A 7,880-nucleotide genomic window follows, 5' to 3' on the forward strand; every position below is an offset into this window, starting at 1 on the left:
TTTCAGCGCCTTTTTTGAAGGTGTTAAAATGCGTTTGAACACAATCTGACTGCAGGACTGTGTAGTGTGGGTAATAAAATACCAGATTTCACATCAAACTCAATTTTGTCCACTAGTAGACATAATGCGTTTTGAAAAGTTGCTCCTCGATGCTCCCAAAACCCTCAGTCACTTCCATTCCCCAGCTTATGTCGCTACTAGTATTATCAGACAACTTGAAAACAGAATGAGATTTTCACTCTGCAGCGGAGAGTGCGCTGATATGAAACTTCCTGGCAGATTAAAACTGTGTGTCCGACCGAGACTCGAACTCGGCGAAAGGCAAAGGTCCCGAGTTCGAGTCTCGGTCGGGCACACAGTTTTAATCTGCCAGGAAGTTACAACTTGAAAACAGGCTATAAGATGAAAATCTATAAAAGTAGCACGAGTTTAATGAAATTCGGTCAAATCAAATCAAATAATGCTGAGGGAATTAGATATAATATAATTCACATTAACGCATACCTAGTTTTGCAGGATATCTAGCTTAAAATGACCAGCTTTAGTAGCAGAGGGAACTTAATGTCTGAATCGAATGACAGATGCATAGACAGGGTGAGGTAGCTGAGACAGTCCACACCAAATACGAAATAGGAGTGACTGTGTTATTAAGAAGTACCATGAAATGTCCCTTCGGACGTGCATGTGTATCCGAAGGAACACTGCATCGCACTTATGAATAACACAGGCACTGCAATTTCGTATATATTCGCCAATACCAGGCTCTCGACTCCAAAAAAATTTGCCATTCCTGGACGGGAATATATGTAACGCACGAGTACAGATTGTGATACATGGACGACAACATATGGAAGCTTGGGTCTTGCCGTGATTCGTGCACGGATAGCCGAAGTGGTTAATGTGACCACTTGCATGAAATGGGAAATCTGGGTTCGAGGCCCAGTAAGGCAAAAATTTTCATTGACTTCATTTCAATATACAACCGATGGTGATACAAATTTGCAATTACGAAAACATTTTTTATACATCAATTGACACCTCTAGAGAAAAATATCTTGTTCATCCTTGGTTTTAAAAGCATACGGCAGGTTACATAATTCCAATTTGTCATCGTTCCCAGTATTTTTGGTGCACTCCATTCTGTATCTACAATGAGAAAAGCATTACCTACATAAATTTACTAATAAATTTGCCTTTACTTGCATTTATACAATCATAAAACTGATTTAACATAAGGGTAAAAAAATACTACATACTACGAAATTATATGCATTCTCCCCCAATTATTTTGGCATCTACATTCTTTCCTCAGTAATTATTATAAGATACCCCTCTTAGTGTTGCTTGCTTTATTATATTTCTCCTATAGCTTTAGAAGTTTGCTATTCTTTTCCTTATAAAAACACATTCATCTTCATCAGAGGACGCAATGGTGTTGAATGTGATTTCAAACGGTAAAATTTATACACACTAATGCTGATTTTATAACGCATTGTTGTGCTCTGAACTAACACGGCCCAAGTATTGACAACTATAATGCGTTGTTGTGCTCTTCGCTAACAGGCGCCAAAATATACTGCCAACTCAAGAACAAGCTAACATCAAGTATTTTTTTAAACAAGGCAGATGTCCAGGACATTCGACCTTTTAACTAAACGTGAAAGAAATAACAGCATTTGAAACTTACTTACAATTAAGATATTGTGGCCCCATAACATAGAATGATAGATTTAAGGTTTCACAATCAGTCAAAGGTAAAAATTATAAAACATGTGAAACCTGCCCTTTTTACAAATGGCCATTCATTTATTCTCATTCGTCAAAAGATGCTGCTTGAGATCCCATCTCAGTCAGTCTTAGTAGATCTTCCACTCATACCTTCTAAATTTAATTGTACTTGCAATCCAATTGAAAACTCGTAGCCCAGTTACACTATTCTGTGCTGTGACATGGATACCCCAGCGCCAGGGTTAGGTGCAGGAGTGAATACAGCTATGAAAGCAACATGTAAGTGTTTTTTTGGATGTGTAGCCTTCTCTGCACACCTAAACTCATAATAAAAGATGAATTTAACGACGTATAATTATTGTAGTATCAGAACGGAAGAGTACAGAAAATGTGAGATGCCACTCCCAAGCGAATAGTATAGCCCAATCTCAACAACCGTATGAAAGAACTTGGTAACGATATACCTGCAAGGAGAGTCGTCATAGTGTATCGATGCGTTTGGTATCGTTTCACACTGAGGTGACAAAAGTCATGAGGTATCTCCTAATATGTTGTCGGACCTCATTTTGCCGGAGTGGTGCAGCATCTCGACGTGGCATGGACTCAAAAAGTTGTTGGGAATTCCCTGTAGAAATACTCAGACCCGCTGTCTCTATAGCCTTCCATAATTGCGAAAGTTTGCCAGTGCAGGATTTTGTGCACGATCTGAACTCTCGATAATGTTCCATAAATGTTCGATGGAATTCATGTTGGGCCCTCTAGGTGGCCTAATCATTCGCTCGAATTGTCCAAAATGTTCTTCAAACCAGTCGCGAACAACTGAGTCCCGGTTTTAGAGAGCATTGTTATTCATAAAAATTATATCGTTGTATGGGAATATGACGTTCATGAATGGCTGCAAATGGCCTCTAGGTTGTCGAACATAACAATTTCCAGTCAACGATCGTTTCAGTTGCTCCAGAGTACAAGTACATGTAAAACAAATTTCAAAGAACAAAATTAAATTATTAAACGCCAAGTCCATAGTGTTTACAAGATTTTTGTAGTGGTGTGGGAGCAGCATGAATTTCTAAATAACTTAAACTAACACAAATTATGAACGAAACGGCATATTAATTAAATGCCTACATTTCAGGTTATGCATAATCAATTTTTTGGACACGAAATAAAATTTTTGAATGCACTTTCACTTATGTGCGATTGTGTAACCACTTCTTGTGCCACTCGCTCAGCGCTAAGGCGCCTTCTTGCACTAATTTTTCTTTTCGTCGCACTTCACACGCTCACACGGATTTTAGCATGAAGTGTTGATCAACTCACATCAGTCTTTTGACCAAGTGCCCCGCAGAAATCGTGTCTGCCTCTGAATTCCGAGCATCATCATTTATTGTGACAAATCTGTCTACAACGAAAACCAAAATGAGAAACCCGTCAACAAACCATTTCCCAAAACCAAACCAGGATCCTCGTTAACGATTCCCTCTCAACTGAATTTAATCAATCCTTACTTACTCCACACACCAAAAATTGCATGCACATACAATTACAATTTTAATACCCTTCAAATTTACCACTAAATTCTTTGCCACACTCTTATACAAAGCATAAATCAACACATATATTACGTAAATCAACGAGGTCACTGACCTCCACGCACCCTCAGTGCCTAAACTTCCCCTTTTGCACATGCACAGTGCCACAATAAACTAACAAATTACTAATGAATCCCCAAATAAATATATAAATTATCACTCCAAATTGACTACCACTAATTACAGATTAGAACAGCTTTTCACATCTGCCCTTCTCTATATACCCTTAGCAATTTTAAACTTCTCTCGTTTCAACATATGCGGCAGCGACGACTGTAACGTTCTACCGTACCAACCCCAATCAGTCTCACTAGAATCACACTCCTCCTTCATATACCAATTTGTACCAACTTCATTACACAAACCATCCCCATGCACACTATTTACTTCAGCCCTCTCTAAATTTTCTGTTAGTTCTTCCATACATTTCGCCGATTCACTACCCACGGCATGCACAAATTTATTGTTTTTCCCCTCCAATATACCGACACTTGCAGCTTGAACAAAATTACACATCAGTTCACGGTTAAACACTTTATCTTCCTGAAATAATACATCGAGGCCTAAGCCATCATAACCAAAATATTCATCTCAGCAACTTTATCTGCTGATACACCATTTAAATCACTACATAGATTCACATAAGAAACCTTACTTTCCTCCGTTGACAAATTAAATTTACGTGAATCGTACACAACTTTATCCTCCGCTGCTACATTACACAAATTGCTGCTACTTTGTCGTACAATTTTGTGATTTCCAGACTTGCTACATTCCGCTGTGGTCGGACAAAAATCAGCAGACACTGTCATTTCTACACACCTTTCATCCAGATTAACACTCGATCCTATTTTACATACGTTCTCACTTTCACACTCTGACAAACGTTTTAGATTCACACATTCATCAATAAGTTTCGTTTCGTTTCATTCGTGAATAAAAACGCGTAAATTCCTTCCTCTGAAGTATCAAGTAGCTTTTACATCATTACATAAATTATCATTACTCTGTTCCTTTAAACTGAAATCATCTACCTCCGCCGATACATTTTTAACTTCAACTGCTGGCGAGACCAATGCTAAGCCTCCCTTAGTAACATTGACGCTTTCCGCCGAAACATAATCACCCTAGCTAGCGAGGCCAAAGTTACGCCGCCTTCACTAACATCGACGCTTTTTGCCGACTCACAAATACTTGCTACTACAACAGCTTCCTTGCTGCAATCCCTACTATTTGCTAATACCTCTTCAGAACTCTCCAAACAATTTGCTTTCACAAAATTCATCTCCTCTTTAACTTCTTTTTAACCACTGACTCTTTCCATTTATCACTATTCACACACTCATTTATTACACATTAATGACTTATATCAACTGCTTTTTCAAGGTTACCCATAATTTTTTCAACTTCCTCTTTCGCAGCGGAACATATTTGAGTTCGGATTGTACCCATATCAGTCCGAATTGTATCCGTAACTGTTTGAACTGTACTGATATTATTTGCCATTGTATTCATATTATTTCCCAATCCCTGGATAATTTGCATTAGCTGAGACATCATATCTCCCCAAAATTCATTCCCCTTGCCTGAATTCCTACTAGTTACACTTACGTGCTCTGATTTCGGACTAACCGACTCACTTGAGTTTTCAGAATTACACATACTAGGTGACTGTTTTATATCCGCAAGATCTATAAGTGGAGCTTGAACTTCAGAAACAAACACTATCTCTCTATTTTCGCAGGCAGTTATCTGATCTGAGATGGTTCCCTCTGCCATGGTGATGCCGTCGGTTGTAGTGGAAGTCGAAATTGAAGACTGCCCTGGAGTACTCGAAGATGCTGTTGTACTGTTGCTGAGCTGCGTCCGCCTCTGGAGAGGTCGATTGATGTAACCGTAGCTGCCGCCCATTTCCGCGTGTCCCAACCGAATCCGATACCGCTGTCCATTAAACGCGCTAACCGCTACTGTTCCCTGCACTCAACTTATTTAGACTCTGAGCCCCAATGCAAATTGCCTTTAACTTCATAGATTAGGACCTCTATCGGCAGCATGTGTTAATTGTGAAAATTACTGCATAATTTCACTATCTCCAGAAACCTACTTGGGAAAAAACCGATCTCACACTGTGTTTTGCGAGAGGTTCACTCTACAGAAATCTCTACTTGTTTTGCAAAGGTTTTTACACTTCGCATATTATGCTGAATAACAGAGAGCAAAGGAATTACTACTTTGCAGAGCACAAATCCCAGACGAGCCCCCATTTGCGGGCTTTCAAATTATAAATGAAATGGTGTGGTGGTGATGTGCCCCTCAACTACGTACCCTCAGACTCAAAGTTGAAATATTAAAGTTTTGGCTGGTTTCGTTGTGTGGGGGCTGGGATACGTAGTTACCGCATTACAGGCCAAATACTTCTGAGTCTATAGTATACGATAATAATACACACATGAATCGAATGGTCAAAGGTTTCTATCACTCGGCAACTGCGAATTATGAAAGTAACATATAAATTTATAAATGAAAGATTGCAATTAAATAAAATCTGCAGGTACTATCTTAACGACTGTAAGTGATGAGTACGACAGTAGAAGTACTTTTGAGAATGCAGTACATTGCTGCAAAACACTTATTGCTGTCGATGGGCCAGCAATTAAATAAAATACAAGTTGAATAACAGGGAAACAATAGATTCCTACTGCACGTAATTAGTTACGAACAACAACATAGCTCGTGAGATATTCACTTCTAAACGCACACTACGACTTCACCGTAGAAACCTCGGAAATCTCACAAGTTCACAAGCCCGCACTCCGAAGTACACTCCTGGAAATTGAAATAAGAACACCGTGAATTCATTGTCCCAGGAAGGGGAAACTTTATTGACACATTCCTGGGGTCAGATACATCACATGATCACACTGACAGAACCACAGGCACATAGACACAGGCAACAGAGCATGCACAATGTCGGCACTAGTACAGTGTATATCCACCTTTCGCAGCAATGCAGGCTGCTATTCTCCCATGGAGACGATCGTAGAGATGCTGGATGTAGTCCTGTGGAACGGATTGCCATGCCATTTCCACCTGGCGCCTCAGTTGGACCAGCGTTCGTGCTGGACGTGCAGACCGCGTGAGACGACGCTTCATCCAGTCCCAAACATGCTCAATGGGGGACAGATCCGGAGATCTTGCTGGCCAGGGTAGTTGACTTACACCTTCTAGAGCACGTTGGGTGGCACGGGATACATGCGGACGTGCATTGTCCTGTTGGAACAGCAAGTTCCCTTGCCGGTCTAGGAATGGTAGAACGATGGGTTCGATGACGGTTTGGATGTACCGTGCACTATTCAGTGTCCCCTCGACGATCACCAGTGGTGTACGGCCAGTGTAGGAGATCGCTCCCCACACCATGATGCCGGGTGTTGGCCCTGTGTGCCTCGGTCGTATGCAGTCCTGATTGTGGCGCTCACCTGCACGGCGCCAAACACGCATACGACCATCATTGGCACCAAGGCAGAAGCGACTCTCATCGCTGAAGACGACACGTCTCCATTCGTCCCTCCATTCACGCCTGTCGCGACACCACTGGAGGCGGGCTGCACGATTTTGGGGCGTGAGCGGAAGACGGCCTAACGGTGTGCGGGACCGTAGCCCAGCTTCATGGAGACGGTTGCGAATGGTCCTCGCCGATACCCCAGGAGCAACAGTGTCCCTAATTTGCTGGGAAGTGGCGGTGCGGTCCCCTACGGCACTGCGTAGGATCCTACGGTCTTGGCGTGCATCCGTGCGTCGCTGCGGTCCGGTCCCAGGTCGACGGGCACGTGCACCTTCCGCCGACCACTGGCGACAACATCGATGTACTGTGGAGACCTCACGCCCCACGTGTTGAGCAATTCGGCGGTACGTCCACCCGGCCTCCCGCATGCCCACTATACGCCCTCGCTCAAAGTCCGTCAACTGCACATACGGTTCACGTCCACGCTGTCGCGGCATGCTACCAGTGTTAAAGACTGCGATGGAGCTCCGTATGCCACGGCAAACTGGCTGACACTGACGGCGGCGGTGCACAAATGCTGCGCAGCTAGCGCCATTCGACGGCCAACACCGCGGTTCCTGGTGTGTCCGCTGTGCCGTGCGTGTGATCATTGCTTGTACAGCCCTCTCGCAGTGTCCGGAGCAAGTATGGTGGGTCTGACACACCGGTGTCAATGTGTTCTTTTTTTCCATTTCCAGGAGTGTATATCAAAGGAATAGCAACAAAAGGTAGGCCAGTAGCCTAATGTCTCTGTGCTTTCTAAAACACAGTAAATATTTAACTAATTTCTTCATGAATAGTATATATCGGATATAAACAAAGACATAGATGAATAAATATATTTATAAGCATGCTGCTACCGTTTTTCCGTGTAACTGTGGAGTACTTATGGCCTGACGCGATCGATAGTAATAGGACAATTTGACCTCCAATAATTCATATACTATTCAAGTTACATGCCTGTATTTTATACCAATTTAGCTTTACACTAACAGCTTTCTAAAGACACGTCAATCGAC

Source organism: Schistocerca nitens, chromosome 3, assembly GCF_023898315.1.
Source record: "Schistocerca nitens isolate TAMUIC-IGC-003100 chromosome 3, iqSchNite1.1, whole genome shotgun sequence".
Lineage (NCBI taxonomy): Eukaryota > Metazoa > Arthropoda > Insecta > Orthoptera > Acrididae > Schistocerca > Schistocerca nitens.